The sequence below is a fragment of the Agelaius tricolor genome, unplaced genomic scaffold (genome assembly GCF_023055355.1).
Source record: "Agelaius tricolor isolate 1412-34295 unplaced genomic scaffold, bAgeTri1.0.p SCAF_2, whole genome shotgun sequence".
NCBI lineage: Eukaryota > Metazoa > Chordata > Aves > Passeriformes > Icteridae > Agelaius > Agelaius tricolor.
In genome coordinates this window covers 69,785,238-69,808,996 of record NW_027269262.1, presented here as the reverse complement: position 1 = coordinate 69,808,996, position 23,759 = coordinate 69,785,238, and the positions used below count along the sequence as shown (strand labels likewise).

General features: G+C 39.3%; 1 protein-coding gene and 1 non-coding gene across 11 annotated transcripts in view; one reads left to right on the top strand and one right to left on the bottom strand.

Moving 5' to 3' along the window:
• The window catches only part of OXR1 (oxidation resistance 1), a 355,200-nt gene that overhangs the window by 138,462 nt on the left and 192,979 nt on the right, over positions 1 to 23,759 (top strand). The gene's annotated exons all lie outside the window — the stretch shown is intronic.
• Positions 3,312 to 3,394, bottom strand: TRNAL-CAG (transfer RNA leucine (anticodon CAG)). The gene has a single exon. It is a non-coding gene; the product is annotated as a tRNA-Leu (tRNA).

The following is a 23,759-nucleotide window of genomic DNA, read 5'->3' as shown; positions in this document are numbered from 1 at the left end:
AGCCTCACTAAATAGCCTCTATATAAAAGAGTGCAGATATCAGCATTTCATTATAAAATACTAAGCATGCATGCTGATAATCAGATTTTTTTAAAAGTGATTGTTTTTTTCCCCTCAAATACCTCTCTAGATTCTGTCTAGTCCATCTTGTGAAAGTTTCTGAAAGCAAATTTATAGGAAGAGACTTGTCTCCAGAGAATTAATTTCTGTCATTCTGTAAGTTTCCGTGTGTTTTGCTGAGAGTTGGTGCATAGTTGTAAAAGTGACTGTTACATACATAACATTAATGAAGAATTTGACAGATTATTCTGTTCTGTTCAGGCCTTTAATTCAGGAAAAATGATCTGAGAAAAAAGGAATTGAACTTTATACAGATTTCTTAATGAAGTCCTATGGTCTCTGTTGTTTATGATGGCCTAGGATTTAATCTTCCCTCTCCTCTCTCTTTAGTTTTGTTCATTCTTATAGTCTGTAATTATGGAAGAGTTGGCTTGGAAGAATATTATGTTTTATTTTGTGATTATATTGAAAATCCAAATGAAATTTTATCTGCATATATTATTTACCCATTTCAATGTGTTACTAGAAGGGAAATACTGTTAACTACAAACTATGAAGATTTCTAGGCTGCAGAGTTTTTATCCTGTGGCTCTGTAATGTTGCTGCTGTTTCACTCAAGATTTGTATCATGGGATGAATCCTAGGACCACTGAAGTAACTTGTGAACTGTCACTGGAACTGAGGCTTTTCTTATCTTGATTGGTGGCCAGAGCCCTTTGTGGTTCTCTCTCTCTCTGCCTCCCATGCAAGACTCTCAGTGGGGATCAAAGTAGGGTCAGGAAGGGATTGTAGAAAAAAGCTACAGTCCTGAATAGGTATTTGAATGCATAATTATTTAATGGTTTTCTCATTTGTAGTTTTCTAGGATGCTTAAACCATCTCATACTGTAGGTACACCTGGGCTGATTTATATGATCTCAATATTCATATTATAATTGAAATGAAGCTACAGAGGTTCAAGACCTCAAAGTTGCTGTTTATCTTCTGACATTTAATTATTTAATGGTTTATATGTATATCTTTATATATATCTACCTCAGTCATATTTTTTTCTTCAAACTTTAGGAAGAGTCTACTCTCTTAGTTTAGATCAAATTACTTCTAATAATATTGATTTGATATCTCTATAAGGTGGATAACACACTACTATTTTCAATTGTCTTGGTGGGACTTAATGGTTTTGTTTTCAGGTTTTTTCCAAAATGGATCTCACAGGAAGACCAGCAAGTTCTGCAACTTCGGAGTTCAGGGTTACTGCTTTAGGTGGCTTTAGGTGGCTGCCTGTTGATCTTGTTGTGTTTGGCAGATCCAGACACGTTGGACTTGCTGGGTGTTCATAGCAGGCAAATGTGCTGCTTCCATAATTCCAATAGTGGTAGAATTGCTGTCAGGAATGTGGAGATTAACACTTTAACAGTTCAGCAGAGGAAAGTGTAGGGGGATACAGTATGGGTAAATGAAGGTGGTATGGAATGTAATCTTACCCCCTAAAGAGTTGCAGCTGAGCCAATTATTAAGGCTTAGGAGCAGGCCTGATGTTAACAGGCTGCAGCTGTAGCCAATCAGAAGAGTGTTATAAAAGAGTGGATTGGTTGCTGCAGGGGAATTGGAGTCAGTTGGCTGCTGTGAGGACAAGGAAGAGTCAGTGCCTAGAGGAGCTCCCTGCAAGAACCATCAAGGAGGTATGAAACTCTAGCAACACGGAACCCTTGTAATGTAATGATGATAGAACTCTTGTGCTATAATGACAACAGGAAAGCATCCCTGTATGCATTGACAGCCTGTAGTGCTGCTTGCCTAGTAAGAATGGATGGATTAACACCACCCCTTGGGTTAAGTCCTGGAGAAAAACAGATATATATCCTCTGTACACAAAGCATGGTAGAGAAGTATTTTGTGCGGGTAAGCATTCTACTCAAGGATTACTTAGTAGAATTTGCAGATGGAAGGAATTAGTTACCTTTGTCAGAGTTGGTGTTATTATCACATAATTAAAACACTACCTGTTTGTTTCTTCCACTGGGATAATTCATTGATCCACCTATTTTAGTTGCTCATTTATAATGATCTAGTGTTATGTGTTTTCAGAGGTCATTACTGTATGCCTGCTGAGGGCTTGCAGTGCTGGATATTTAACATTAACTAAAAATCTTAGTCTTGTACTGCCTTCATAGGAAGAATGTTCTTGTGACTATTGTTTGTGGTTTTGCTTCTCAGAAATACTTTGTATTCTAGAATTTCACCTAATGTGTATTTAACTCTAAATATACAACATGAAAATTTAATTATTTTACTGATTGATATCTGCTTTTGAGAGGTTCTTAAATTTTAAAAAATCAAGAATGCAAAGCAAAATCCAGGGTATTTTGGAGAGCAAGTTAAAAGTAAGAAAAAAGCACCTAGCATTGAGCTGGAAGCTGTGGTTTTAGAAAACATCTAGAACAAAAATAACTGCTTGCCTCTGGCAAGAGGGAGAGAGAGGTTTTGCCTTCTCCTTTTCATGCTCTCCCTTGCTCACTCCCCTTCTCCTGCTGCTTGAGCAGTGTCAAAACCCTGCAGCTGATTGCCTGGCAGGTGGGTGCCACTCCCTAGAGCAGCAGGAGCCCATCTCAGGGCAGTGACATCTGTCCCTGCAGGGTGAGGTGCCTGGCCTGGCACCCAGTGTCAGAGCAGTGCTGGGAAGCTGCAGGGCTGCTGCAGCCATGGTGGTGGAGAGCAAGGAAAACCCCACCCGATTTTGGGGGCTGCACTGCAAGCTGCTCCCTGCTTTAGGCTGAAACAATTAAATTTTCCATTTTAATTTAAGACACCATTTAAAAATCTTAGAATAGAACAGAATAGAATAACAAGTTCAGTTGGCAGGGACCTGCAGTGATCATCTTACTGGCTGGCCAGTTCAGGACTGACCAAATGTTAAGGCAAGTTATTTAGTGGATTGTCCAAAAGCCTCTAAAATATTGAGAGGCTTTGGGCATTGGCTACCTCACTGGAAGCCTGTGCCAGTTTTTTATTGCCTTCTCAGTAAAGAAATGCATCCTAGTGTCCCATCTGAACTTCTCCTGACACAGCTGAGACCTCTCCTGACCATTTCCGCCCTTCCTGTCAGTGGATACCAGGACGATGAGAGAAGGACCTCCCCTCGTGCTCCTCAGGAAGCTGTAGAGCGCGATGAAGTCTTTCCTCAGCCGCTTTTTTTCCAAATTAGGTAATAGGTAAAGCCGAAATCCTCAGCCTGCGCCCCAAAACGAGGATGTCAGGAGTGGGATTCGAACCCACGCCTCCAGGGGAGACTGCGACCTGAACGCAGCGCCTTAGACCGCTCGGCCATCCTGACCCACGTGGGGGTGCTGTGGCGGCGGTCTCACTGTGTATTTCTAGATATTTTTTGTAATGCGTTGTTGCTTTTCCACACACAGTGGGTGTTCAAAAACATTCCAAGTGAGAGCGTATTTTGTGTTGACTCTCTGGTAACCATAATAACTGATCTTTATTCATACATGCAGCTGTTGGGTTCTGTGAGTGAGTGTTAGTGTGGGGAGAAAGAAGCAGGTACTTTTGCACGTTTATTACATATGCCATGAAACAGACATTTGAAGCTGTACAGAAATTAATAAAAATGTGGTATGCAGTATGGTTCAAGGACATTGTGTAAGGCTGAATAGTTTCCTTTAATATCTATGAAAATTCCCCTGGGATATGTACAAGTTATTCATGGTAAGAGTTCTCTGATATTTGAAAGGGGACTGTGACACTGAAGCAAATTATATGTCTCCTTGCTGGAGGTTTTTTCCAAAAAAATTCATGTGCTTGAAAACTGAATCTAGGAACCTCTAAATATACAAATTTGGTCAGGATTTGGGAGTAAAAGTAAATATGAAAGACAAGAGGTGTGCTTGTTTGGAAGCATCAGGTTAAAGTGCAGTATCTTTGTTTGGAATATAAACTTAATAGAGAAAAAAAATGAAATGGGACAACCAGAAACTGACTGTCAGAAATGGCAAATAGTATATTTTTATTTTAAATTTAAATGAATAATATAATTTATGTTAATCATATAGTTAAATTTCTTAAGTTTCTAAGGAATGATTACATAATTTAATAGAAGTTATTTAATTTATACATTAAGTTAATTTATTTGTAAATGAATAAAATTTTATGTTCATTATATGAAAATTATATAAAAATCATAACATAAATAAAAATGAATATATAAATTATGTTCTTTAATAACAATTATAATATTAATATATATAAATGTATACTAATTTAATATATAAATAATGCATTTATAACTTATATATTAAATTATATAATAATTTCTTAGAACCTTAAAAAGCAGTATTTTCCCATGACAAAAAAAAGGCCACTGTCTGTACGATTGGCCAGAAATTGGTACTGGTTTTATTTGATAGTGTGTCTTTTGTATGGAGAAACCAGTTCTTCTGGCTTTGGTTTTTCAATGTCTTTCTCTCTGGGGAGCCCAAAGTGCTGGGCCCAGTACTTTGGTGCTGTCTTATGGGTACTGAGCTGAGGAAATAATGACTTGTCTTGACCTACTGTCCATGTCCTTCCTTGGAGACACACAAGAGTTGGCTGGACAAGGCTCTCTCTCATCCTGACTTCAGAGTCAGTCCTATCTTCAAAGCTGACTTTGCTTTGAGCAAGGTTTTAGAGCAGGTGAGTGCCAAAGGTCCCCTCAAACCTAAACTCTTTTGTGATTCTACAACTATGTGCCATCATTCTGGACAATTTTATGTAACAATGCTTGTGAATTGAGAATATTTATGCTGTATCTTGGCTATGCTGTAATGTGCCCTTTCTAGGGCAACAAGCAGTCTTGTCTGAGGCCTAGCAGAATGAAAAGATGAGCCTGTGTAACCAATATTCTTGTAACATACTGGAAATGTTATGTTGGGAGTCAGGAGTTATGCTGTAATTCCTGCTGCATTTCAGTGGTCTTGGTTGATTTCCTGGAAGATGCAATTTTCTTATATTTAGAATTTTTAATTAATTTTTAATTTTAATTAATTTTTAATTTTTAAATATATTAGTAATATATTTAAATTCTATAGAAACAGGGCCTTGGAAAGATCACAAAACATGTTTGTATGTGCTGAAATAAGAGTCTTATTTAGCCAGTGTGGTGCTGTTTGTTTGATTGGGTGCTTGGCTTTTTCTAAACAATAGCTGGTGGACTGATCAGAACTTTTTCCAAAACTTTGATATAGCAAGATGGGCAGAGTGCAATAAGCAGAAATAGAGATGGCAGAAGTTTGACCATAAAAGTCAACTCATAATGTAGTAACTCCAGAATGAGCAGCAGTTGCAGCCTACGCTCTTTCTGCTGTCAGCACAGAGCTTTCTGGGTCTTCAGCCAGCAGCTCCAAAACCTTGTGTTCCCTACTTCAAGACATATTGATGATGTAACACTGACTGAATGTGTCTTGAATTTCTGGGAAATTAACTAAATAAGTCTTGATTTAAACCAAGTCTAAGTCATAAACATTACATTGCCCATTGTCTTCTAGACTGATAGATCACACAGGAAAGCATTACTAAGTGCATACCAAACACACAGTGACCTTGGTGAAGAATTTGCTCAAGTCTTCTCCTGGACAGCTCTCCCTTAACATTTTGGGGTATTTTTTGGTTCAGAACTTCATTAACTACAGAGTTAATGATCTGTAGCATTAGCTCTGTTCCCTATAAGTCTGCAGATCTGGCTGACTTCTTGGTAAAATGTTGTTGTACTTGGTTTGTGGTTGCCATCCTGACTGAGCTCTAATAAGTGAACTGAAAATCTCAATAAAAAGGTCATATTTAAAAAGATGTATGTATTCCCCCAAATCCTTTGGCACAGACTTATGTTACTGCCTGTCCATCACACATTCAGACTCAACAGACTCGAGGTGGGAGGTTGTTGTGTTGCAGGATGCTGATGGGCCCAGCAGGTGTGTTCTTATCCACTGAAAAGAAAGTCCATGGGACTTTATATCAGTAAAGTGCATTGGTATTACCCATTGGAAGGGTTTGCTCTGCTGGTTCCTGATGTTCTGGGGATAGCAGGTGCAGAAGAAACTCTTTGGCAAAGGTATCCCTGTCAATTGTCTCATGTTTGCCTTCTGCTGGTGCCCAAGACAATCAGGGATTTGCACTGCTGTCAGTGTATAGCAGCAGTTGATGTATGTCAGGGCTGGGTCCAGTATCTCCAGTAGTGGAGATAAAAGGCATCATATATGAGAGGCCTCTTTCCCACCTTTGCTTATCCCTCCTGTTACTGGGTAGCCCTTCCTTGGACATTTTGGGTTTGTGTCCTGCTTTACGTGAAACCTCTCACAAAGCGAGAGCATTTTTTGTGTTTTTCTTGCCTCAAATAGGAGAGTTGCTTTCCTCCTTATGTTTCAGGTGTCTCCCTGGGGCCCTGAAAGAATTAAAAAAGAATGACTATCTAGTGGGACTGGTGCCCCCTCCTTCCAAAGAGAAAATGGAGCATGCTATGTGGGTGATAATGAGATGAAATGTGGTTAAATGGAGACTTACTTCAAATAATAATTCCTTTTCACTATACTTATAACTTCACATTTTGTTCCTAGTTCTACAAAAGCACATGTGCTTGACTTTAAAGGTACCTTCAATCCTGTTGTCAAGCTTTTTTAGTGGCACAAAGAGAAATATAAAGAGATTCATAGACTCCAAATGTTGTCAAGGAGGTGGGAAGGTCTTTTCCTGCCCCCTGTAATCTTTAGGCACCAGACTCACTCATTTATTTGAAAAATATATTTATATCAGTAGCATAAAGGGACTATAGGCTGGAAACAAGACTGCTCTGTGTCAGAACCATGTTGTCTCAGCTGCCAGCTGTCTTTCTTTGCAGCAGAATTTCTAGCTGAGTTGTAGTCACAGGTAGGAATAGTAATAGTGGCTTTTTCCTGGGCATATTTCCTCTGTTCCAGTGGGAATTAGAGATCTGAGGGGCCCAACTGAGAAAAAAAGTAATCATCTTACTCTATTCAAAGTATGTTGAGAATAATCTTACTCAATTTAATGGGTCTTTCTTCCTAGATAGCTCATCCTCAAAACACCTTCTAAGCAAGAATGCTCATAAACCTCCTTTGAGTTAAGTACAATCCCTTAAATTCCCCAAATGATATCTTCCTTTTGAAGATATGAAGCATATTAAATGTGTGGAACCATGTGGTGTTTATAGGAGATCAGGAATACTAGAGAAGGCTGGCATAGCATGTCTGCACTGTCTGTGATAATAGGAGAAGATGCCTCAGGAGCATATGTTATCAGTAGGATCCAGGAGAGATACAGCATCAATGTGTGAGGCGGGGGAGGTAGGATTCCTTCTATTCCCTTTGGTATGGGTGCCGAGTATCAGCTTTTCTTTCCTCCCAAGTCACTATTTTGTCAGGAATGTGAGCACCAACTGGAGAATTCATTGCTCTGTCATTGCTGTCTGTTGAGTTGGAATAATTTTTTTCTTAATACTTTTAACTCCAAGTGAAATTGAGGATTTCTTCCAAACAAAAAGATAGAACTGCCTTTGTCTCACGTCTGCTGTTCACAAAAGTCATGGAAGTGGGATTTTGTTCCTGCTTAAGGCAAGGCATTAAGAGCTGTGAGGGCAGTCAGTGGATTTCTTCTCTGTTTTCACTTGCACACACTCAGATGAAGAGCTGAACTCAGCTCTGTTCCTAACCTGTCCTCTTCCTGTCTAAGTAACCATCAACTCCCATGGATGGAGGTAGTTACATTTATGGTTATCAGTACAGGGTATGGATGGGCTTGGTACAGAGTATTTAACAAGGCTGCAGTAAAAGGTAACTTGATAGCTGACACTGGGGCAGAACTTGACCTGCAAAATCCTAATTACTAATTGATGAGTAAGCATCTTACCTGACTTTCAGCTTCCAGCTCAAGTGTTCAGCAGTGAAAAATATCCTTCTGCTTGTTAAGAAAAGTAAAAAAAGGAAAGAACCTGTAAATCATTGGAGATGTGATAAGCATGGAAAATTACAGTGACTGAATAACTACATTTTATTGTTAATGGGGACTTTTTTTTTTACTTTTATATAGCAAATTCCTAAAATATTTGAAGCACAACTGCATATTTATACTCTATTAAAGTTCTGTCCTTATTTATAAAAGCAATAGAAAACAAACTATTGAACTGGAAGGAGTCTTGTCAATTATTTATATTAAATGAATCAGATGATGTTGTGTATCCCAGACTCTCAAGTGGAAAATCCCATGACAAAGATAGTTTATCACACAACCTGTGGTGGAAGCCCTGTGTCCTCTCTTGGCAGTTTCCAGGAAGGCTGAGACATGGTAGAGACGTTTTACTTTAAACAGGGCTAAATAGGGTTTAGCTGGTATGCCTGGATGTGGAGAGGTGATGTAGCTAACAGAGAATTTAGTGAAAGGAGAGCTCAAGAAGGGCTTGCCTTATGCTAGCCAGAGAAGGGAGAACCATATGGGACTATCTAGAGTGTTGCAGATGATTTGTCTTTTCCAGATATTTTCCAGGGTAAGAAACAAGCTTTGAATAAAGGACAATACCTGGCTGTGGTGTGGTTTCTATTTCCATATTCTAAAGCCACTTCCTACTTACTAAAACTCTATGGAAAGAGTAAATCCCAGGCCTGTTGGTACTGGATATCAGTTGTGCTTGAAACCTCCTTTTGAACACTGCAGCCCTTCTCTCCTCTCCAGATGGAATGGATGGGATCTGCAGCCTCTTGCTCTCTGATACACAGGTGAATGTTGTTTCTGAGGTGCAAAGGGAATGAATTTCCAGCTGATTTTATATGGGGCTATTTGCAATAAAAAAAGCATGCAACCAGCGAGTTCAGCACTGTTAATTATCACACAATAAAAATAATAAGTAACAATGATATTATATCTATTATGTAATAAGAACACTAAAGTACTGAATAATGATTAATGTATTATAAAATGTGGAAGGTTTCTTAAGAGTGTTGTAATTTGGAAAGTGGGATTTTTTAGTGCAGTACTAGGGTCAGTGACTGTGGTACCAAGTCTTATGGTACTGTCAGTACTAGGGTCTTGTGACTGTGTTATGCAGTATGTAAAATAAATAACCAGTACTTTAAGTGCAAGATATTCCACCATTCACTGTGTACAGAAAACACTATCACAGTAGCTGTCAAATATTAGCCATCCCTTAGACTTCCCTCTTTATCTAAAAGCATGATATTTACATGTTTACTTTCCTTATACCAAAGAGACATAGTATCTTTTTTCTTTCCCTCAAAAGGCTTTCTATTTCCATGAGTAATATGTTCCTTGCATACTGTGAAGAGGAAATATCTGCTTCACTCTGGTACCCAGGCTGAATCCCCGTCGACTATGTTCCAAACTAACATAAGAATTATTTATGTTTGCAACAAAAAGAAGTCATGCTGCTTTGGAGTGTGGTTTTCTTGTTGACATTTTAGAAACTGTTCCAGGCTCTTCTTAATATTTAGACAAACAAATATGTTTGCTTTTTTTCTGGTGCTGCTGTTGACATTTCCTAAGGGAATTGCTGTAGATGTTAACAACTTCCCAGCACAGGCATGCTGTAATGGAAGAGTTCTTTGCTTGTGGCCCTGACACAAATTCCCTTTAACTGATGTTTTTGCTGAAAGTAATGTGATTGTGATAACTTATGTGAGTCAGGGTAAATGTGAATCAGTCCTGGCTATTTTGGGGAGCATAAATGTCTGCTAAACTCCTCAGTGTTTTTCTTCTTGCAGATATAACAAGCAGAAGGTACCAATTTATTGTGTGCCTCAGAGCCTCTGTGCTGCACAAATATCTGCAGTGCAGAGCAGGAAGAAGGTCCATGAGGAGCATTGGTAATTGGTGAAGCCTGAAGGCCAGGGAAGCTTGTAACTCTGCCTGCAGAAAATGGTCAGTTTGGGGCTTGGCTAATTTTGGAATCAGTAGCCATGAAAAAGAACCACAGAGTGGAGTGTGCCCCATGGGCAGTGTAGGCTAGACACAAACTGATGTGTGTGGGTTGAACCTGTGCACTGCCATAACTTTACTATCTGGTCAGTACAAACAACCTGCAATTATGTTAGCTATTAACCCTGGGCTGTCCACTTAGAGAATTTATATAACCTTTTATGGGTGAAGATTTTGAAGACTTTTAAAGCAGGTTGGGTTTTTTTCTGGAATCCCAGATTAAAATTCTGAAGCTCTAAATGCAACCAGCCTGTTTAGCATGTGTCTTATTAAAAATGTCTGTGTTGTTCCTACAAGAAGCAGTTAAAGTGTACAATCTTTTAGCAAGACTATCTTTTTCTGACTGGTATTGCAGATAGGGAATAGGTTTTCCTCAAAACCCATTGCTGTTTTAAAATCTTTTCAGTTGATAAACATTCCTGTCTCTGGGATTATCCTAAATTCAGTTATTATATTGCCTGCATTTTCAGTGAAAGTGTAGAGAGACTTGCTTGTAAGACAGTCATGCAGCAGTGTTTTGGCCCTGTTTGTTCCATTCCTGAGCCCTTCGGCTGAGGCTTCAAGAAGCAGTCTTTGTTGGGCTGTGGCTGTTCCCCTGCCTTGAAAAAGAACAAAAACTGTCAGGAAGAAAGATATTCATCCTAAGGGTAGACTCCAGTTACATTAAATAGAATAGCAGCCACTTGGAGATGGGACTGGAAGGCAGCCAAAAGGACACTGAAATTTTTCAATAGTCTGTCCCTATCCCTGTCTTCCAGTGATCAACAGAGAATGTAATTTCAACCTTCAAACTATTCACTGCAACCAAAGGAAACTGAATGCTGTTCTGGCTCTATTTTAAAGAGGTTTGTAACCTAGATGAGGAGATAGTCTTCTTTTAAATGTGCATGTTGTTCTACTATTGCAGTAAATCATTGTGGGTATTACTGCTTATTGATTTAAGTAAATTGTCCTTTTGGCTGTCTTGTTTCATAAGGAGAAAAGTCGACCTTGACCTGTGGATATAACACATTTTCAATTAGTGTTTTGATTAAGGATTTCTCAGATGGCTCTTCCTGCTTGCATCATTAGCTGGAGGCAGTCAGCCAAGTGAAGTCATGTTTTGAGGCATTTATGTCGTGACAAGATCAAATGGCTTTCCTTGTAATGCCTGCAAAAGGCTTTAACTGTGTGCTGTTTATGAAAATCTCTCAGATTTATGTATGTAAAGGCTGATGGCCTGTGACTTCTAGCAATATTGCAGCCTCATGAACCTCCAGCAATTTCAGGCATGTATTTGCAGTGTCATTTTCCCCTTCCTTGAGAGAAATCTCTGCACCCACATGCCACTATAGAGAGATGTAACCCATTGAGCTGGGTGGGTCCTCTCAGCTAAAATAAGATCAGAAATAGCTGTCAGAATAGGTCTGCTGCCACCTGGTTTCAGGCACTACTCTTCCCTTCCCAGTGGAATCTCTATGAATGTCTCCCAAGGAAGAGAAGAAGCTGAGGCCTTTTAATTTAAAACGTTGCATTTTAGTAAAACCAGGGATACCGGAATATAAGAAAAATAAGAAATTGCATTATGTAGGTAAAAATCTCATTCCTACTGTCAGATATTTGGGAACTTTTAAAAATTATATATATTGTAATATTTGTGCAGTGCAGTTTTTCTGTTTTTCTCTCCTTTTGAAATTTAGAGTTATATTTGTATGCTATTAAAAAACTCAACCCCCTGTCCCTTTTTTCTACACATAATGGTAGTGAAATAGTTGCTAGGATAGGAAATAGATAGGAAAGCATAGAGCTGAGAGGTGTTCTCTCTGAGTATGCTTTGGATGTGAAGAAGTAAAGGTGACATTTGGCCCCAGAAAGACGATCTGTAGGATTCGGGAATTGGGAACGATAGGTACAATAAGTATACGCGCTCAGCTTCCCACAAAGTGGCCTGCCCTGTTTTGTGAGTAGGTGTCAAAGTACAGGATAGCTAAATGTTCTGCTGCCCAGGTCATGGGAGAGTGCCACAAAGTATGGCACTTGTTATGAGGTGTATGGGGTGTTACACAAATGTGGAGTATTATCTAAAGTACCCAGTGACCATGGCTGGTTATTATGAAGAGCAGCAGTTGCCACTGTGAGTAGTGCATTAGCTTCAACAGAAACTACTTGGTGCATTCAAGAGTAAAATAATGTCCTTCAGTTTTTTCCTTAGTTTAGGGAGGGCAGCTTTCTGCCATGCAAAAAATCTGGATTACAGCATGTTCAGGGCTAATGTGCTCTTCAGGATGGATAGTTTTATCCAATCAATTTTTTTTAAATGTTTGGCAGATAGAGGTGAAAGAGCCATCTAATATCCACCTTTGAATGCAGTATTTAGTAAACATACTGAATCGAGTATATGGCTCAGATTTCTGTCTCATACTGTGCTTGTGCAGAGTCTTTTGCTGTTAAAGACCATGACAGATGTTTTCTGTAACGTGGATGGCATGGCTTGCTGTCATGGGGATCCTGGACTTAAAAAGGGTACTGCTGTTATCCATGCCTGTCTTGTGGGTGCTTTGGGAGAAGAGAGCTTTGTTCAGCGAGAACTGCATCTTACACCTCAGTGCCACACAGACCTGCAGATACTAATGACTTCCTAATTTGTTTGTCATTAAATTTTCTATTATTATTATTTTCTGAGCACAACTAGTTCATTATAAGTATTCTGCTTTTTTTTTTTTTTCACTGTGCTACAGCGAATAATGAGGGCCGAGAAGAAGACTGAATGAATAAAGAAAGGAGATGGAGAAAAGAGAGGTGAAAGGAGAGAAAGTGAATGAAAATTAGGGACAGAGAAGTTACATATGTATAAATATTTTGACAGCTCTAGAAAAATGAGTAGACTCAGGACTATTTATTAAGGTAAGACATAGGATGATAGAAATTGCAACTTTTAAAATATGGGGAAAACATTCCAGGTGTCTTACATCATAGTTATAAGTTTTAGGGGTTTTTTTAAGTGTTTGAATTTAGAAAATAAAATTGAAGTAAAAATAGAAAAAGGAAAACTGAATAGTGGACCACAGAATGAAGGTGACTGAAAAGGAAGAAAACCAGAGAGAGAAGGCTACCTAAATCCACTTTGCCCTAGTGCATTTTATGTTCTGAGTCATACTTAGTGCCCCAAACATTTTAAAGAATTTAAAAGGTGATTGTTTATGGCTACTGAAAATGCATGTATTTTTTTAACACAAAAAGTTAATTAATCTGTGGAGCTGATATCACAGAGGCAAAATTTCTAGGGAATTCAAAAAGGCCCTCACATTTGTCAGCAGTAAAGAAACACCAAGTATTTTGTGAAGACAGTGTGATGTTTCTTCTAAGGATTACAGGAAAAATTTCCATTGCTCAAGAGGTGAAACTTCTGGCTAACAATGGTCTGGAAGGAGCTTTCCTTGGGTTTTTCATGGGTGCTGGCTGCTTGTCAGTAATAGGACCGCTATTCTCACAGTGGTTTTGTAAACTGATTTTTGTGGTGTTTTAGTTCTTGTTATGCTATGGGGCTAAATCATGCAACTCATGCTAGAAAAAAGTGGCAGAAAGTGATAAACCATTCTGAAAACATTATGATCAGCCAAGGTCACTTCTGAAGTCGTGGCTGAGCAAAAGGGGGACGGCAGACATCATAGTTACAGCCCACCACTCCATTCACTTTCCATTTCTGTAGTGAAGAAAAAGCTTTTTAGATGAAGGTCTAATGAGTCACCTTAGCTGGCATTTCATCTGCCATAATAATGGACCACAATCAAAACATGATAATTTATATTCTGTATGAGGTGTTTAAGTAGAACTGAAGGAAAATTTACTCACCAGATGAAGACATATATTGCTATTTTTGCCTCTTTTGTTTTAGTTTTTCTTGGGTCATAGAGACCCTTTTTATTTCAGCATAGAACTACTACATCTAATAGAGGAGTTTTTGTTTGTTTTTTTTTTTCTGATCATTTGTACTTGTTGTTAAACAATAGTTAAATGTTTGCTTCATTGGGCTAATGAAAGGAGAGTTGAGGTTTTCAATGCTGAAGTGTTGCTTTATTACTGCTTCCTGCAGAGCCATCTCCATCATATGTTTGCTCTTTGATTTGCCAATTCTTTTTAATATATTATGTGTCACCTTGAAGTGGAGTGGAGTTGTTGCAGTTTTCTTGATTTCTTTCATTAAAATTACTGACTTTTAAACTCTCTCTTGGAGTTTAATAATAGCCACTTTTGATATAGTAGCAAAAAAAGGCCTAGACCTTTAAGAATATTCCAAAGAGGCTATAAAACAGACTATCAGATTACTGTTCACTTGAAATGATCACAGTGATAGAGAGATTAAAAGAAATTTGCATAACTCTTCAAACAGGAAAAGACAAGATTGATATCATTATACCAAACATGACATCGAAGAGCTTTGAATTTATTTTCTCACAGTTCTTTCCGGCCTGCTGGATTAGTGGAGGACAACAAACCATGCTGGACCCACTTCTTCCTTTAGGTTCTGTTTTTCATCTGGAGAAAGGATACTTGAATTGATCTGGTTATTTCATGCTTGCAAACCATGATTACTTGAGAGTATGATTTACAGTTAAGAAACATAATGACATAAAATTTAAGCAGTCAGAAAAACACTGGATTAAATATAAAGATAATGTCACATTGGAAGAGCTAATTCCTGATGCACTGTTGAATCTTAAATTCACTTGGTAACGAAGAAGAATGTAACTCAGAGTAAAAGAAGAAAGAAAGCACTACATTTTCCCCTGTGAGCAAGCTAGCAGAGAATTTTCACAGCCTTGCTTCCACTTTGTCTGGACATAAAATAGTTACATAAAAATGTAGGAGTAATCAAGTATTCCATATGCAAGATGAAATTCATATGTCTGATTTTTTTTCTGACTGACATATATGCTTGGTATATATGCTTCTTTTCATACATGTTTAGTAGTGTAGAGCAGATCCCTGGAAGGTAGAGGAAAGAATGTGAAAACTGATGAAGTGAAGATAATTCAAAGAAGGAAAATGAAGAATGGATTAAGAAATTTTGGATTTACAAATTATGGAGGTAATTTGAGTCCATGAGAATATGGTAATGCTTCCCAGTGGCTGTACCCCAAGATACCAAATATATCTTTATTCCTGTTTCTGGTCCCCACTCTCCCTTCACATGCATTGCTGTGATGGTTTGACAGGAAATATGTTTTCTGGGATGCTGTGGTCAGGCCAATGGGTGCTCAGATTTTAATATTGGCACCTAATGTGGCCATTGGGACATTGGATCCGTCTCTGAGAACACGGGGTTAAAGCAGAGCTCTCCCCTGGGAGGCTCTCTTGGGTTCTGGTCAGGGAAAGGTTCAGAGCTCCCCTGCCCGGCTGCGGGCTGGGTGGGGCAGGGGCAGCCATGGGGCCGGGTGAGGTAGGCCCAGGGGCAGCCATGGGGCCGGGTGAGGTAGGCCCAGGGGCAGCCATGGGGCCGGGTGAGGTAGGCCCAGGGGCAGCCATGGGGCCGGGTGAGGTAGGCCGGGCCCTGGACAGAAGGGAGGGGAAGGCCCCTGCAGGATGGAAGGGTGGAGGAGCACGGAGAGGCATCGGGCAGCCACCCCCCACCCCAGGAGAGACAGAGAGCGAGCCTGTGCCTGTGCTTGAGCCACCTTGAAATTTAATAGTGGCCGGCCGAGAAGGAGAAGGGGGGAGTGCGAGAAGGTGCCTGGCTGGGCAGCCGTGGGAGTTCTGGACAGACAGAGCCTCAGATTTTTAACCCTTTTCTTGGATGATGGAAACCTTACAAATGCTAATCTCCTGGAGCTGAATGAGAAGAGAGATAAAGATAAGAGGAAATGGGCCATGAGAGAAATAGAGAAGAACTCAGGTGGAAGAGATGATGGAGTAGCTTATGCTGGACTCTTTTTGTGCAGCCATGGACAGAGCCATGTTTCCTTGTGATACGGGGACTGCATTCTAGGGGGAGGCAATGCCTCAGGACCAAGAGGGTTCGGTGTGGGTACCCCTCAGCCCCAAGGGGTGAAAAATATGGGGGGGACAGATGTCCCAAAGTTGAGACAGTGCCTTTTTGGAGTGGGATGAAGCATCCTTAAAAGTCGACCCTAGAAGCAGCTCTGGTCCGTGTTCAGTGGTGAGAGCGCTGGACATGAAAGGAAGAGGTCACCATTGGCACAAGAAGGACTCCTCCTCTTGATGAACTGAGGATTGAGTGTTCTGAAGGGTGGTGCCAGACTGAGAGTGGATGATTTGGGGGATGTATTGTATTGGGAATTTGGTGGGCAAGAGGAGGAGATATATTTCTGAAGTTTTCATTTTCCTTGTGTGTTTTTTTTTCCCTTTCCCTTGTAGTTTAGTTAATAATTTTTTTTTCTAAGTGGGAGCCTGCTTTGCTTATTCCTGGTCACATCTCACAGCAGAAACCAGGGCGAGGGTATTCTGCATTGTGCCAGTGTCAAACCATGACAATTGCCCAGTTAGTTAACACTGGGCTTTCTGGTCATGAGTTTAGACCTTCATCTAAAAGTTATAGATTAATGCTAAATTCCAGCTCTGAATAGTTTTAGGTAATACAAGAGAGGGAAGTCCATTCTCTTTGTAGGCAAAAGTTCATTTAAATATCGTTTCTGATAGGAATAACTTCAGAAAAAAAAAAAAAAGAGCCTCATTCCCAAAGGAAATTACCACAGCATCTAGTTTGATAAGGAAGTTTTAATTTTCCTGCACTGGATGTAATCTTACAAAATTGCCAAGAATTTTGCTGCTGATGTTAGCAGAAGCAAGTTCAATGCCTGGATGATTTCTTTGTTAATTGATGTTACTGCTCAGAATTATCTCCTTATTGTAGCTTGACTTCATTCTTTCTCTTTTGTTTTTTATCACAATTTATGATGGCAAAAAAGGTTCAGAAATGTTTATTAAATCTGTTCCTCTGCCACTTTAAAACTGTTAACCATGTTCCATCTTTATAATGATGGCTTAAATACCCTTTTCTGTCAGACTTCTTTTCTAACACTTCCTTTCTGGATGGACCAATAAAATGGTTCTAAGGGAATATACAAACATATTAGGGGAAAGTTTTTTTCTCCTCAGTATCTCCAAGAAGCCAGCCCCACTTCTGGAGCAGGAACATTATGATAATATATCACAGGCTTGTTATATCAATTACTGTATATCACAAGCTGCTAAGGTCTTGTTTTACAAAAAGGCTGCCAGTTGTAATGGCACTTTGAGGATATTTAATAGCACTCATGCAGAACCCACTTCGTCAGTGCTTTATAGTATGTGAGATAACAGCTCAATAAACACTCCAGGCCAGCCAGAACTGAACATTAAATACGAAATTTAAAATACTTCATTTGTTTCTTGCCAAAAGTATTGGACACATACAATGCCTTTACAACTCCTGCAGGGTTAGGATTTGAGTTTTGTTACTTAGAAAAATATTGTTTTGCAACATTAATTGCAAGCTGACTTCAAATTATTTTAGTATAAATACTGCCTTTGCAGAATCAGGTTTTAAACCAACAAACACACATGACCATTTATTGCTCATGGAATAGGATTAGAATCATTATTAGAATCACTGGAATATGGTACAAACTTAGCATTCTGACTTCAAAAGCAATTGCATGTTTAGGCAATTCTACATTTTCTTAAAGCCAAGCAAAGCTGATTCCACATGACAGTGGTTTTAATGAGGCTCAATAAACAGTACAGTTTGTAACCTCAGGCCAACTGCTGAGCAGAAGCCAAGAGCAGTGCTACAGCTTTAGTGAACCCATTACTGTGAAAGATGCTGGATCCTGGAGCAGCCTGAGTCACTCATTGCACAAGAGATGAAGCTCCAATAAATAAAAATGAATATCTAACGTGACGGGTGACAACTTCATGCAAACGTGATTTTCTCTGATTTGACAGTGCCTTGATAAAGTCTTAAAGCATGTGGCTTAGTAGCAACCATTTAAATTTTTAGCCATTGACTCTTCTGTTTTACTTGCAGACATTAGTATTTGGGGTTTGTGGTTTCCTATAGGTATTGAAAAATTGCTTTGCTTATGTATTGAGCCTAATTCTCAGAGCTACTCAAGATCTAGAACAGCTTCTGTAAACTGTTAGAGTAGTCAACAGTTCTGAAATGCATATGTTTTCTTTGCCAATTTATGGTTATTTTTTTATCAAATTCTTTTAGAGGTGAATTGATATAGGCTGTTTCCTACCCTTAGGGCTGATCTTAGACCATGTTCCCCCACCAGCACATTCACTGACCTGGAGCCCCATGAGAACAGTCTGCATCCCCTGTGAACGAGGTGAGGAAATGGGGGTTAAAGAACCACCAGAGGCAGCATAACTCCTCTTTAAAGGTGCTATGGCTCTCTCAGCCTTTATGAAAATATTTCTAAAGGGTATCTGGAAATACAGTATAAATGGGTTTAGGGGCTAAAAAGAATAGAAGAGCAGAACTGAGATATTTAGTCTTGAAGTGAACAGGGAGGCTGAACCAACTCTATGGATGGTTTATACACCAAAAGCATAGACCAAAATAAACAGAAGAGTTGGCAGCATGGGACAAAAAAAAAATTGGTCTTGTACAAGAAAATAGTTAGAAATTAGTTTATGCTGTTGGGAATAGTATAGTATGTACTGGGTAATGCTTGGACTTGATCTTAAATGTCTTTTCCAACCTAAATAATTCTGTGATTCTGCATGATGTGCTGGACTGTTTATTCATATTTCCCTGAGATAATCTTATCAAAACCCCTTAAATCTAAGCAGTTAATCATGTTTGCCAAAGTTGTGATTCTTATATAAGTTTTACCTGTCATCTTTGCAAAGTTGCTGAATCACAGTTTAAAAGTGGTTAATGCTGAAGTATAAGCTGATAACATTTGCCATTTATGCTTTTGATCTTCAGCCTAGTAAGACAGCAGAAAAAGATGTTAAGATAACACAAAGCTAGTGCAAAAAGATTCTGCAATCAGATTCTGTTCCTTATTTAGTGCAGTTAAATTACCAAATGGCAACAACAAAGATTAGGTTGTCATCTGCTGACATTTATTTCAGTGGGAAACAGGAAAAATGCACTGTTAAAAAGTAATATCAGAAACACTAGGGATTTACAGAGATAAAAAGAGGCAGATAAACACAACAAAAATCAATATGGTTAGTATCCTCAGCTCTATCTCCACTTTCCAGAATGATATAGTTTCTATTTACAGTTGGGAAATATGTCCTTAAATACTGGTGGCATTGCAAGAAATATTTTGAGGAACAGTCAACATCATCACACAGACCATGAAGGGACAAACCACAGCTTTTAATCAATGGAGGAAGAGAAATTAGTGTTACTGATATACTATTCTCCCTTACAAGGTGGCAGACCTGATACAGTGCAGACTGCTATGTCTGAGCCAAGGCATGAAATGCAAAGCCAACTTTGAATGGGTACATCAAACACTTGGAGTTCCAGGCAGCAGGATCCATACTGTGAGATTAAACAAGGGTTGCTAGTTTGGTTTTGCAAGCAGATTGACTGGTGGTATTTGAAATTGTTTTATAAGTGGTTATCTTTCATGTTTCTTCATAGAAATATGGAGAGACTGGCATGAAAATTATTTTGTATCATTTTATAGTGTAATTTCCTGTTGAGTGTTCTTGCCAGGTTAAAATACACACATGGAAGAAAATGGTCATGGTCATCTTCCTAACCTGTGGTAAATCAGAGGCTTTAAAGGCCTAAAGCTATATATATATATAAAAAAATAAAAAATGTAGGTAACTGATCATAACATATTATTCAGGACTAATGCTAAATCTGGACTTTACAGTATCTTGTTTTCTAAAGAATTTGGCACCTAATGTCTTTTTCAGTGTTGGTATTCCTGCACTCAGGATAAGTGATTGCTGACCTAGGGAAAGAAATGGGGCATCTGTGCAGAGCTCCAGAATTTCAATGGCTCCACATTACATGTTGCTGGCTTATTTAGTGAGTCATAATTTATTGGCGTTGTCCATCTCTGTAAAAGTTTAAAAGTACAAAAAAGTTAAATAGACAATAAATCCAGAACCTGATCCCTTCTGATGCATATCTGTAGGTTCTGTGGCCAGTTTTCCTGAAGGTACCCTATGGGGAATCAAGGATCACTCCAATTTTTTTTATTGTACCTAGTGATGTATTCCTACCACTGTGATAATCAAGAGATGAAATAATTCGGTTTTGAGTCAAAATTGATGAGGCACATACAATAGTCCATGCCAGGCCTCAGAATTTTTCATGCAGTGAAAGATTTCTCCCTACTTTTCATTGGTATCCCCCATGTTTGTGGTGCCTGGGACAGATTTCGTGTGGGTGTGGAAATTGTGCTGGTGGAGGTCTTGTCACGTGGCACATATGATCATGATCACTGCTGCCTGAAATCCCCTACCCACAGCCAGATGGGGGGGATAAGCTACCCTTGTACCACCCTTTGCTGTGCTAACAAGGCCATGCAGGAGGATATCTCACTAATCCATCTAGGGTGGATTGATGGTACCAGGAATGGAGGGAAAGGAGGGCTGGCTGTTGATATCTTTATTGATTTAATCTCCTTTGCCTTGAGAGTCTCAAGCTCATATCTGTGCACTTCAGTTATTAAAAATTATGTTTTAAGTTCCTAACTGCAGGTAAGCTTTTGAGTGAATGGTATAAATTTTGTGATCAAAGCATGAGGTTTTTTTTTTTCAAAATGACATACAGGCTTCAGTGAATTGTTCCTGTGTCTGCTGAAGCTTCTCTCTCATTCTGAATAGCAGAGAAATAACAATCTTTCTTTTTTTCCTCTCCAATGAGATTTGCTGTTTGGTTGATATTCCTTTTGAAAGGAAGTTCAGGTATAAAAGCCTGGGAAAATGATAATATGGAAAAAAATATTTTCTATCAGTTTCCATGAACTTTACTGTTCTGAGTAGAAGGACTTCATTTGGCCTAAGCAGCTATCCCAGACTACTGCAAACTGGTAACTGAGTGCAAAATGAATACTATTTTGTTAAATTGTCACTTGAGTAGTTGCTGTTGTACGGCCATTTTTCTGCTGCTGTTGTGATTGTTTCTCAAATAAGGTTTGTTTGTTTATTTATTTAAATCCTGATTTTTACATGCAATAAATGAGAGACAGCTCTCACTGCTGGGTGAAGACAGAACTTCAGAATGGAGTCGGATACTTTGAAGTATTTTTAACTTTAGTAGTTCCTTTTTAACCAGAGAGTAGAAGATGCTCACAAGAATGGTTGGACTGCAAAAGACCTAACACTCTACCCAGGCAGTCTAAGGCCATAAGTGTTTGTGGAAGTCGATGCTACCCTGTTACAGAGAAGGATAGCTTCAACTCGAGTTGAGAATCTTGTCTGTAGCATTTTTGCCTTAAGATAGGTTTACTTTTAGGGAATGTTTTAGCCTTAGGCCTTTTTTAGCCTGTTTTATATGTGGATAGTAATGGTGGCATCAGTGAGTCTGATCATCAATTGTTAATTAATTTTCTAATTATTTCTAATAAGAGTATAAAAAAGAAAAATATCATATTAAAAACCCCTGTCATACTTTATTAAACAAGCCGACCCTCTAATTTTCCTGTTTCTTCAAGAACTGTAAAAATGTCAGTATAAATTATATTGCAGTTTATTGATGGACTGCTAAATATAGTAACCATTCCATCCTGTTTGAATGCCAAAATCTTGAGCTATACCACAACATCCTGATCAGCATTTTACCACAGCTAAAGCAAAGCTTTAGCACAGGTACCTGCACTGAGAGAGTCTGTATTTAGAATCCCTTATACCTGAACATTTGTAACTAAATCAGTCCAAGACTGATTAGCTGAAATGCTTATGCACAATATTTCACACCCAGATGAGCGGTTTTGCTGCAGTGTTTGCTGCTGTGATGGCAGAGACTGTGCTGGGAGCCTTGCAGTCCCTGTGGAGCATGTGTCCCACACTGCAGGGGCACAGCAGCAGCTGATGTGCTGCCTCTGCAGAAGGAAAAAGGTGTTTTTACCCTCCCTTGATGAGCCAGACCCTGCTAGGAGAGGAGAAGGAGCCGGTGCTGTGGGCTGGAGGAGTGGTAGCACAGGCAGCCCATACCTCTGTGAGCAAAGCAGTTTGTCAGAGCCTGGCAGAGCTTCACCTGAGGGGTAATGTAAGAGACAGTGTTCCACAAAGCTTTGAAATAAAGAGCAGAGAACAAGCATGGTGATGGCTCCCTTCCTCTTCCCATTTCTCTTGAATGTGAGTTAGCTGCCACCTAGAAGATCTGAAGGATATGGAAAGAAGAAAATGACACAAAATAGTGTAGCAGTTACCATCTTCTATCCTGAAATGTGTAGAGCCAGACAATCCTCAGAGGTGATTCAGAGAAGAGTTCAATTCATTATATTTGAAGGGGAACTAGAGTTTTTGATATTTGTATCCGATTTTTTAAAAGGAACATGTGGTCTTCATCTGAGTGCTGGCTGCTGACAGGCAGCAGAGGAGCAGCAGCAGCACAGCTGGAGGAGGTGGCATTTAGTTATGGGGCATTTGCTGCTGCTCACTTCTCCACTGTGAATCCATGAAGATGCTGGTTGTACTGAATAAAGGAGGGTAGGGATTCTCAGTCACCTGCATAGCTCAGCCTCCAACATCAAGAGTTGCACTGAAAATGACATTGAAGTGACATTGCCATTACCTGAAGGCAAGGAGATGAACAATGACATTAAAATGATGAAAGGAAATAAAAGGATTTTATGGATAAGGGTCACAGTTAGAGGTCTAGATGTGTGTCCGTTTGATGGAAGGTGGAAGGGGAAGAGGAGCTGAAGGCAGAGCTGATCCTGCTAAACCCCCCAAAAAAGGGCAGTTAAAGCAGTCAGGTAATTTCATATCACCAAAGTGATATGAAAAGTGTGGCAGGTTCACAGTCACAGCGCTGGCTTTGTTGCCACTGTCTCCCAGTGGTCAGAGGCACAGTGAATAGCTGTTTCCTTCTCCTACCCCAGCCAAACACCAGCACCCTCTGAATTATCAAAATCCCAAGCTGCCTCATTCCTGTGTGGCATTGCTTTGACATAAATTGGCTCAGAGGAAAAAAGCAAAACGAACTAACCAGTAAGGTGAAACAGTGCCACTAATAACTATAAATTGTCAGCTATCAGCTGTCCTGAGAAATTCTGAATCAGGTACCTGCACCAGCTTCTGTTATTAAAATCATGTTGTAAATGCAGACTTGGATTTTGGAAATTAAAAATGAGTAGCGATACAGGAACAATTGTGGCTGCAGAAGAAAATATAAGTAGTTTCATGACTACATATGGTCTATGTTTTTAATAGTGCCTATTGGTAATAGGAAGGTAAAAAGAATCTGTGGAGTTGAAGACAATGTAACAGAGCATAGTGTCTCAAAACCTCACCTTTTCTGAAGAATATTCTAGATGCTGATAAAGTGGTGACACATGAATATGCTACTTATAGTAATGCTGGTTTGTGTTCTGCCTTTTTTTTCCTTTTATATGTTCTCTGTATTTTTCACACATATTTGTGGCTCTGTAGCCTGTTGTATTAGTAGCTAGTTTTCCCAGTAATTTTCCATGGCCTTTCCCTAAGCAGAAAGACAAAACAAATTCCAGAGCTCCAAGCCCTGAGGGGTGTTGGGGTACAAGGCCCCTGTCCTGTCTTGGTTCTTCCTGGGAACCAAGGCTGAGAAC